Below are 11,608 nucleotides of genomic sequence, written 5' to 3'. Positions count from 1 at the left end.
ATCAGTGATAGACCATTTATGCAAGTCTTCACATTGACCATACATTCCCTGCAGTTTGGATTCTTGGTTATGCAAACATTTTCCCCTCTAGAATTCACTGAGCTCTCAGATCAGAGAATCCCCATGGTTTCAGAAGCTCTCAAAGTGCCCCCTTTTCTCTCCCTTCATAAGGAAAGCAGAGGAGATCCAAAAGTGTCAAGCTTTCTTCAAGTTTTCTCGCTCCTCCCCACCTTCCCCCACCCTCATCAGAGCAGTTCTTCCTACTCTTGCTCATTTCAGAGCAATCAGAAGAGCTTTTTCTGAAAAAAAATTGCTGAAAGTCTATTGCTGCAACAATAGAACCAGTGAAATTGACATGACCTGGTCCAGCAAACACTAACACTAGACCAAAGATGGCAACCCCCAAAAGGAGGTTGTACAAAAACAACAAGGAAGCAGCAGGTGGGCAAAATGGTAGATAGGCTCAACTAAGGACACTTCAGAAGAGAAAAATCCCTGTGCAAACAAAAAACCGTGGGAAAACTCCAGTGTGAGGCAAACGACCACTTGGTAATGGTTGTAGTTTGGAAAGTGTACTTTGTACTGAATTTCAGTAATTTCAATCTGTGCAGAGGCATACTTGAGGCAGCATAAACCTCCCCATTATATAGGGGATTCTATGGTAATTCAACTGCATTAATAATGGTACTCCACATGGCATTGCCTTAGGTATCAGAAGATGGCAATCATATCACCTGCCAAGTGTCTCCTCTCCAACATAGAGATTATCAGCACCTTCATCTCTCTTCATAGGATATGTCTCAAAATCCCCCACCAGCTTTGTTGCCCTATGCTGAATTTGTTCTAGCTTATCAACATCCTTCTTAAACCGTGGTGCCAAAAACTGACCGCAATATTCCACGTGAGGTCTAATCAAGCCACAGTACAGCAGCCCCATGTGACCTGAACACTATACTTCAAGTAATGCAGCCTAAAATTGCATTAATGTTTTTACTACCATGTCACACTACTTATTCATATTAAACTTATGGTCCACTTGAACCATTAATCATTTTCACAGGTAGTACTACCCAGCCAGGTTTCACTCATTAACATTAATCTCCCACATGGTCAACACAATCCTAAGTATAGTGGTCATTATCTAGTGAAATCCAATCTTTGGCCCTTTCCGCACGGGCCATTAACAGCGCCCTGGGGACGGCAAAAACGCCGTCCCCAGGGAGCTGTTCGCACAGGGGGCGCAGCTGCTGCACAGCCGCGCCACCCTCGCACCTCCCGAGCGGCGCAAAGCCGCTGTTTTCTGACCTCGCTTCCCCAGCGAATGGCAGCAGCTCGAAGGCGCTCTCCCTCCCCTTTTAACTGTCGACCTACCAACGCCGCGGCCGTCCAGCGCATCACCAAGGCCTGGGGACACCCTCCCCCTGCCCTGCGATGCCAGAGCGGTCGCGCAGGGTAGGGGGCGTGTCCCCAGGCCTTGGCGACGCGCTGAATGGCAGCGACGACGGTAGGTTGACCGGGTGACGGAGCTCCGCGGGGCCATCTTCCCGGTTGTTTCTGGGACCATTCATGTGAACGGTCCCAGGGTTGGAGTCAAGGTGATAATGTAACTCCAACCCCAATCGTCTTTGCGTCTTGGGAAATGGCCTTTGATCCACAGGTACTGACCACCCTCCCCTAAATTTCGAATCAATCATACAAGTATAATTAATCTGGGGCTTCCTCCCCGCCCCAATGAATTACTGGATTTCTTTTTGCCAATTTTGTACTGGTTTACTTGATAGAATTATTGGTAAATTTCTAAATAAAAATATCATTTTAGGAATTACATAAGTTTTAACTATATTTATCCTACCCAAAAATGATACTGTTACATTCTTCCATTGGTTTAACATTGTTCTGATTTCTTTCCAGATTCTAACATAATTATCTTCAAATAGGTAATTATTTTTCCCTCTAAGCCAAATTCCTAAATATTTAATTTTATTAGCTATTTCGAAACCAGTAGAGTAGAAGCTTTCTTTTTTTCCCTTTTGCTTCATATTTAATGAGAGAACTTTTGTCTTATCTTTATTAATGTTGAGTCCTGCTATTCCTCCATATTCTTCAATGTCTTATTTTATCTTTTGTAGGATTTTCAATTAATAGTGTCACGTCATCCGCATTAGCTTTGTACTTATGGTTCTGTCTTTTTACCTTTCCATTGTTCTACCAAATTCATCTTTTTAAACAATATCTCTATATAAATTATAAAAAGTAAAGGGGACAGGGGGCATCCCTGTCTAGTTCCTGTAGTAATTGGAAAAGGCTTAGAAGTATTTCTATTAATTATTAGTTGGGCTTCTTGATCTACATATAACTTATCTATTGCTGTAAAAAAATTCCCTATTATTCCCATTCTTTTAATTATTTCTTTCAAGAATCTCCAGTTCACGTTGTCAAATGCCTTAGCTACGTCCAAAAATATTAGGGTAGTTTTTATATCTATTTTTTTCCATGTATTCTATCAGGTTTACCAAGATTCTAATATTATCTTTTGTTTCTCTATTAGGTAGAAATCCTGATTGATGAATGTTTATATAATTTTTCAAACACGATTTAAGTCTTTTAGCTAAAATGGATGTGAAAATTTTATAATCTTGATTCAACAATGAAATAAGTCTAAACTGTTGTTTAGTTAGTTCTTCATCATTTTTTTCGGTAGTAACACAATATGAGTTGTGGACCATGATTCGGGGGGTTTCACCCCTTCCAGTATATCATTTAAAATGTTTTCCAAAATAGGGACAGTTAGTTCTGAAGTAATTTTATAAAACTTATCTGTTAATTTATCTGGCCCTGGGGATTTATCCTTCTTCAAGTTTTTGATTATATCTAATATTTTTTTATTTACTAATAGGGTTATTTAGTGTATCCTGTATTCTTTGTTCAATTTGAGGAATTTCGACATCTTTTAAGTAATTCTCCATATCTTGTTCACTTGGATTCAAAGATTCTTTATATAAATTGGCAAAATAATTCACCAAAATATCCTCAATCTTTTTTCCCTTTGTAATTATCTTATCGTCATCTTTTAATTTCAATATTAATCTATCGTTTTTTGTTTTCTTAGTTTACTTGTTAGCCATTTTCTGGGTTTATTCGTCCATTCAAAATTTTTCTGTTTCAAGTATTTTAGCTTTTTTGCTATTTCATTTGTATATTCATTATCAAGTTGATGTTTAATTTTATCTATTTCTTTTTTTAGTTTTTTGTTGCCAGGTCTCTTTTTGAATTCCTGTTCTGTTTTCCTTAATTGCTGTTTTAGGAGGTTTTGATTTTCTCGTTTCTTTTTGTTATGTCTTGAATTCATGGCTATCAGTTCACCTCTGGCAAAAGCCTTCAGAGCGTCCCAAATTATCATTACATTATTTATAGAATTTCCATTAATTTCTATGAACTCTTTTACTTTTCCAATCAATTATTTTTTGTATTTCTCTATGTTTAACACAAAGCCATTTATTTCTTTGTTTATATTTAACACAAAGTCATTGTTTTCTTTTTGGTATATAATTTCCACATTAGTGCGCTGTGATCAGAGATAGAACTCATAAGGATCTGTATGATTTCCGTTTGTACCACTAAATCTTCCGTAGCCCAGATCATGTCTATTCTTGGATAACATTTATATCTATGTGAATAGAAAGTGTAATCTCTTTGATTGTTTTTATGTTCTCTCCACACATCTTTCATTTTTTTATGATTAATCAGGTTGAAAAAAGTTTTTGGTAGTTTATTAGGATCTATCAGTCCATTAAAGTCACCCATCAATATTTGACTTTCACACATATTTTGTAATAATTCCTCTTGCAATATACTATAGAACTTACTTTTTTCTGATTAGGCACATATATACCTACTAACAATATTTTCACCCCATCACACTCAATCTCCACTCCTACATATCTTCCTGATTTATCGCTAAATCTTAGTACAGGGTTTAAATGTTCCTTTACATAGATAACCACTCCTTTTTTCCTTATAGAGGAGGAGTAGAAGTGTTTTCCCAGGCCTTTATAATTTAAAAATGTTTCTTCATGTCTTTTAACATGTGTTTCTTGAAGACACGTAATTTCTGGGTTCAGCTTTTTAACATAATTTTAAAAATTTCTTTCGTTTCGAGGGACAATTGAGTCCACTTACATTGAGTGAAAAAATATTCAAAGGCGTTATATCAATTCTGCTTTTTTGTTATTTCTTAAACATTGAAGAGCAGAGGTGAAGAGGATAAATTTCCCCGTATCAACTAATTCTTATTGTGTGATATACTTATTATACTTAATAACATCTATATATCTATTTTATTTTTACTAATCTTACATATAACATATAAAGTTCATTCTCTATATCCTTAATAGTATTCTTATTATTCTTCACTTTTTTCTTTCTCTCCCCCCCTCATTTCCTCTCATATCTACCTAACCCTCCCCCCTTACCTGTAGAACTCTCACCATTACTATCTTACTTAATATCCTTAATTATATACAGATATTTACATAAACAAACGTATTTATACATAACCGTACTTGTATATTCATATTTATTTATTTATTATTTGATTTCTTATACCGCCCTATCCCCAAAGGGCTCAGGGCGGTGAACAATATAAAAGCATATATAAACATAAATATATAAAAGTTTAAAATTTTCATTCTAAAACAGTATCCCACGAACCCATATGCAACCCTCCCAAGAAGAGTGATGGGTCCCGATGATGTTAGGGACCCTATACAGCAGGGGGAGGATGAAAGCAGGGCACCCTCAGCGCCTGGTCTCTCTGAAGGCCGGGTGGAACAATTAGGTCTTGCAGGCTCCTACGGAACTCTCCTCCAAAGGTCCCAAGCAGGGACCCGAGACAACAGCTGGTGGTAGAGTGTTCCACTCAGGCAGGGGCCAGAGGCCGTAAAGGCCCTGCCAGCTGGCCTGGAGTGGAGGCCACAGCCAGCATCATTGAGGGGCCAGGGATCTCCAGTAAATTGGCCTCTGCTGAGCGCAGGAGGCTCGAGCTTCGGGACATATGGGGTAATGTCGGTCCCGAAGGGTGCGAGGGTCCCAGGCCGCTGTGAAGGCCTTTAAAGGTCAACACTCAACACCTTGAAGATGATTCGGACCTCCACTGGGAGCCCATGCAGCTGGTGCAACACAGGCTGGATATGATCCCAGATGGCAACTGCCTGTGAGCAGACGTGGCAGCTGTACTTTTGGACCAGTTTTAGCTTCCTAATCAGACGCGAAGGGGAGAGGCCCGCAGAGCGAGGTTACAATAGCTCTAGCTCTGGAGGTGACCGTTGCATGGATCACAGTGGCTAGGTCAGCGCTGCTGAGAGGAAGGGAGCCAGTACCGCCGGGCCTCGCCGGAAGATGGAAAAAAGCGCAACCCGGGTTGTATGGGCCACCTGGGTCTCCATTGAAGAAGGCAGATGGAATCCAGGTGGACCCCTTGTGGCTGCTTAACGGAGAGTAAGGTCGGCGCCAATGTGACCCCCTCCCACACCGGGCGGACTGGAATTCCCCAATCTCTCCCCGCCAAAGCCAGAGGATCTCTCCGTCTTCGATGGATTAAGTTCTTTAACCTTCCGCTCTTGGTTGTAACCAACCAGCGACCGCCTTTCCAAACAATGCTGTAGAGCTGCAGGTAGGCGGTGACAGCTCCCTGGCCTCCATCGACAGAATGAGCTGAGTGTCATCAGCATACTGGATGGCAGACCAGCCCAAAGCTCGTAATTCAACTGGAGCAAGGGGTCGCATATAGATGTTAAAGCAATAACAGTGGGGACAACAATGCCCCCCTGAGGGCACACCCACAATGAAGGCGGGCACCTCTGGGAAGCTTTTGTCCCCACACCACACTTTGCTTCGAAGCTCCGCCTCGGAGGAACGAGGACAATCCATTGAAGGACAGTGCCCCGGACTCCCCGGAGGCGGCCAGGCGGTGGGCCAAAAGGTCATGGTCGAAGCTACATCAAACGCTTCGCGGTGAGATCTAACAACACTCAGCAGCGCCGATCACGGCCTCGGTCAAGTTGCATACCGGAGCGATGATCTGTGACAGCGACGAGAACCGATCTCCGCCCCATGCCCAGCACGGGAAGCCGGATCTGGAAGGGGTCGAAGCTGGGAATAAGTTTCATCCAGGGAAACCCTTGAAGCTGCTCCAACACCACTCTCTCAATTACCTTCCCCAGAAACGAAAAGCATTCGAGACGGGCGGTAATTGTGCCAGGATCTCCAGGATCCTAACGATGGTGCTTTCTCTAAGAGTGGGCGGACTCACTGCCTCCCTTTCAACTCCATCTGGAAAGACTCCTTTGCTCAAGAGAGTCATTGATGATTTTCAACAGGTGGGGTCGTGAACTCCCTCCCGGCAAGTTTTAATTAGCCAGGAAGGGCACTGCGGATCCAGAGGACAGGTAGTAGGTCTAACAGCAGCCAAGATCCCTGTCAACAGCAGCTTCGGAGAGCAGGGAAAACCGGGCCAAACAAGGGGCCAGAAGACGTGCAAAGGGGAGCCTCCAGTTCACTAATTGTAGTTAAGGTGGCAGGAAGGTCCTGGCGGAGCGACGCGACTTTGGTTCTGCAAAAAAAGCTCATAAATGCCTTCACAGCTAATAGCCAATTCACGCATTTGTAGAACCACTCTGATAAAGAGGTCAAAGATCGAATTATCCTAAAACAATTGGAGCCGGGCGAAAGCTAGCAGATGCTAGAGAGGAAGAGAAGAAAGCCCTCTTCGCCTCCTTCTGGTCAGCCATCCTCCTCATAGGAAACTTTCTATAAACGCCCTATAGGAATGTTCGCCAAGTAGCTTCGGGCTTTCACGAAGCTTTCCTCCACACTCGCATTCTAGACGCCTGAGCACCCGCTTTTCATCATGGCGCAGCTCCCTCTGTATACCATGGAGCCTCAAGCCGTGGAGCCGGGGCGCAGAGGACGCCGCTGGGGAGCAAATAACAGTCTGACATGGCATCAGAGAGGCGGGGAATTCCAATCTCCTCCACTTGCTCATCGAAAGTGTATTGCCCGGCGGAGTTCAGGGTCCCGCAGAGCATTCAGGAAACCAATTGGATCCATAAGTCTCTGTGGGCGGGCATAAATCAGCCCGTGCGCTTAGACAGGGCGGCGCAGCATGTCAAGCCAAGCGAGCTTCAGGAGGCATAGTGGTCGGACCATGGCACTCTATCAATAGAGGATCACGACTCAGGATGCTCAACCTCCCGACCCAAAGACCAAATCCAGCGTGTGCCCGGCCTCATGGGTGGGGCCAGAATTTATTAAGGAGAGGCTCTAGAGTCGCCATGGGATGACACTAGGTCATAACCCTCACATACATGAGGGCGGTGTCGACATTACGGGACATTGAAGTCACCCAGGACAATAAGCCTGGGAAACCTCAACAGCCCAGTCGTGGCCACCACCTCTAGCAGTGCCAAGAGAAGGCCGTCCCCCGGGTGCGCCATTAGGCGACTGGTACACCAGAAGGACCGCCAACCTCTCTCCATGGCCAACCACTCCAGGCCGACACACTCCATGCCGGGCAGGGATCTCCGGACGGGGACTGCCCTGATAGGGGAATGGGAATTGCGGATGAACATTGCTACACCACCACCCCGGCCCTGCGGTTCGAGAGACTGAAGGTGGAGGTGCACGCTGAAACCTGGGGGCGCGACCCAGCCTAAGGAACTACGGTCTCCAAGCCCTCACCGCACTCTGCAGGTTTCGGTGACACGAAGCTAGGTCCATTTGCAGATCTCCGAGAAAATCCCGGAGTACTCTCGCGTGTCTTATTGTTTATGGACCTGGCATTAATCAGCACCAGAGATCTAAGCAGAGTATCCCTGAACCCAGCCATCCTCGTTCCTAGGGGATAGGTCGGAGGTCAGAAAGCAAACGAGCACATCTACTTCTCGTCCTAGGCTGTCTATCATATGGCCGGGCCAGCCACCGCATATACTTACCCCTTCATTCCATTAGTACTGGGATCCTCAGCCCCAACCATGGTGCCCCAATTCCTCCCCCATCTTCTTCCATTTCCTAATCTAAGCCTACTAGACTCCTCCACTATAGTGGACTCAGTCCTATTCCTAATCTAACCAAATTAAATCAGTACTATTTTACAATATGTGGCTGAGCAAACTCACTCCAATACCTTACAATATGCTAACATTAACCACCCCCTAATACAACCCCCACAAACAGCAATCACAAATAACAATTACAATAGCAATTATAGGCAGTGGTTAAGCAATAGAAAGGAACGCATAATGTCCGGGATTTCCACTATGTGATATAATTGCCCAAAGCTCTCACCAGTGGGCTATAGATGGTATGAATGTATACCAACAAATAAATAAATAATCAACAGAGGGATACAATACTATACGGGGTGAGGGTTCTTTAAGTTACATTCACTTTTAGCAATTTAATTTAATTAATTCCCTCCCCACCTTTTCTTTCTCCATTTCATTTATGTCAGTTTATTTTTCTGTAGCTTCCTGAACATTATTGATGTTACGTCATTTGGATTTGTATGTAAATGAAAGTCCTTCTATTATGCTCCAATGAAAAGTTATCTGATTATCTCTCAGCCACATAGTCAAAGGTTTATAAAATTGTCTCTTGTCCAAAATATATTGGGGGGGGGGTCTCTTTCAGAACTATTATCTCCTGACCATGTATTCTAAATCTGTCTTTTGAATGTTTCTGAAGTATATCATCTCTGGTCGATTTCTTCCAGAAAGTAACCAAGACATCCCTTGGGGTTCTCCTTGTTTTGGCCGTCCTGGAATTAATTCTGAAAACCTTTTCTATATTTTCTTCTACCTTTAATTCTCGTATTTTAAGAAAGGAAGTTATTGCATTAGTAATAATCCCTCTTAAGTCTTCATTGTCTTGTTCTTGAATTCCTCTCAGTCGCAATGTATTCTCTTTCGACTTCAATTCTATTAAAGCCATTTGAACCCGCATACGTTCTATCTCTTGTCTCATTGATTCATTTTGGCTTTCTAATACAGCCACTGAGTCTTTTGTATCTTTGATCTCATTTTGAACTTCTTTTATTGTTGTCTCCATTTTTTAAGTTGATTTAAATCTTTCTTAATTTCTTGCATTTCAACCCCTAATTTGTTATAAAGGTCATCTAGTTTGTTAAATCTATCTTTGGTTTCCTACTGGAAATTTTTAGTTTCCTTCTGGAAGGAGGTGGATGATTTTTGGAGATAAGTAGTCATTTCCAGTAGTTTTTCCAGTTTAAGATGAATTTCCGCATTTGCTTTTTCTGGAGTCATAACCTCCATTGTCGTTTTACCATTTTTTTTGTTTGTTGGTGGCAATCATTTCTGACAGTGGAGAAAAGTCTATAATCTCCATTTCAAGTTCAAATGCTGGAGTCTTTCTTTTATATGTACTTTATATTCCACAAGGAGGAGGGGATAATAATAAGAGTATTTCTTTCAATCCTCCATCCCTCCGCTATATTTTGGTTTAAGCACTCATTTTCATTTCACTCGCGTTATTGGAAAAAAGTCTATATACAACCTGGCAGTCACCCAGGCTTTGTTCCATTTCTCCGCCCCTTCTCACAACAATAAAGAGTCTGTTTACGACATGGTAATCTCCCAGCTTTGTCCCATCACTCCGTCTCACTCTTCTCGTCTCGTCACTCAGTCTTTGTCCCGTTTCGTCACTCCGCCTTTGTCCTGTTGCTCTGTCTCGTCTTGTCTCGTCACGCTTTGCCAGTCGCTCTTGTCTGACATACTTCCTTCACCTTTAGTTTTGGTGAAGGTTTAAAGTGAGAGACACCTCCTCGTATTTATAACATGCCAGCAAAAGTCACTTTTTCCACATCTCCAAACTGTACTCCATTCTGTTTCATCTTGGAAAGCCAGTCAAACCCCCTCTGCCTTTTGTATCTGGTACTCCTCAACCACTCTCCCGCCATTAGTAGCAGCCGCCGATGGTGCCGCCGCCATGTCTGAGAATGCCGCCGCCACCTCTGCCACCATCAGAAACTCCAGCCACTCTGAAGTTTCACTACATTGAAAATGGTTTTCTTCCCTTAGGCTTCCCCTCACCCTTTTGTCTATCAAAGGGACCAAGGTTAGTAGTTTACCTTGGGGGTGGGGGATTATTAAAAATAGAGAGTTGGGATGCCACACTGAACAGTTTGCTTGTGGCTGGTATCCTTGGGGGTTGACCCGGAAGTCAGTGATTTGATTAGTTTTCAAATTGTTTTTATATGCATCACATCTCATGCTATTTTATTAGGGCCAGCCTAGGGGCCACAAAAGCTGGAAACAGCCTGGGCCTGTTTTGGCATCTGAGAGGGCCTAGAGCTGGAGCTCTGAGGTATGGAGCATTTCAGAGTGTTTCCAAAGCAAATCTTGTTGAGTCCTTGCATGTAGTCTAGCAGTTCCATATTGTAGCCTGTAAAAGACAGTGAGGTTTCTGGTTTTGCTGCCTCCTTGGAGTGTAGAATGATGGGGAAGTAGTTGTCAAGAAGTTGGCATGTCATAATGCATAGCAGGTTTATAATGGATGGCCTGCAGAAGAAGGAGGATGAGGAGGACAAGGAGGACGACGAGGAGGACGATGAGGAGAAGAACGAGGAGAAGAACAAGAACAAGAAGAACAAGAAGAACAAGAACAAGAGTTGGATTTATATTCCCACTTTCTCTCCTATAGGAGACTCAAAGGGACTTAAAAACTCCTTTCCCTTCCCCCCTCACAACAAACACCCTGTGAGGTAGGTGGGGCTGAGAGAGCTCAGAAGAACTGTGACTAGCTGGCGTGTGTTGGAGTGTACAGGCTAATCTGAATTCCCCAGATAACCTCCACAGCTCAGATGGCAGAGCGGGGAATTAAACCCAGTTCTTCCAGATTACAGTACACCTGTTCTTAACCACTACACCACTGCTGCTCCTTGGCTTGGCACATTGCAAGTTGTGCAGGCCTGTCTTACCACTGGGGCTGCCTGTTCAGCACTGACAACCCCAGGGAGATGGAGTGGATGGAGTCACAACCAACAGCATTTTGCCACAGCAGAAGCATCACTCTCAGTGCAAACATGGAAGTGACATTACCTGAAACATTCACCTGAAACTCTGTGGTTTAACCTAGAGTATCAGACCAACATGCTGATACTTTTCAATTTCATGCCACAAATGACACTGTGGCATTAGTGCAAGGACACACCCTGCCCCCATTTGCTCCTGCTGTACTGGAATGATTGAAATGCCTTGGAGTGAATCTGCAGTTGAATAACCGCAACAAGGGCAGAAAGCATGGGTTTGACCTCAGCACAGCTTTGCAGATTGAAACGGCTCTCCGCTGGGATCTCCTTTTAAAGAATTAATAACAGCACAGGGAGGTACAGTTTATCATTCAAAGGAATCCATTATCTTTGATTTATTCATGAGGTATTTTTTATTTCAGTTCATTACTATACCCAGAGAAAGGATTGAATTGTCTTCTTAGGATTTTCAGTCAGCTTTCAAAAGTGAAGTGGAAATAGTTCAAAACTGCACATATATTCCAACATTTAAAAATAAATTTGTGTGAAATTCTGTCCAGTGCA

Source organism: Sphaerodactylus townsendi, linkage group LG06, assembly GCF_021028975.2.
Source record: "Sphaerodactylus townsendi isolate TG3544 linkage group LG06, MPM_Stown_v2.3, whole genome shotgun sequence".
Lineage (NCBI taxonomy): Eukaryota > Metazoa > Chordata > Lepidosauria > Squamata > Sphaerodactylidae > Sphaerodactylus > Sphaerodactylus townsendi.
This window is presented reverse-complemented; position numbering follows the sequence as displayed.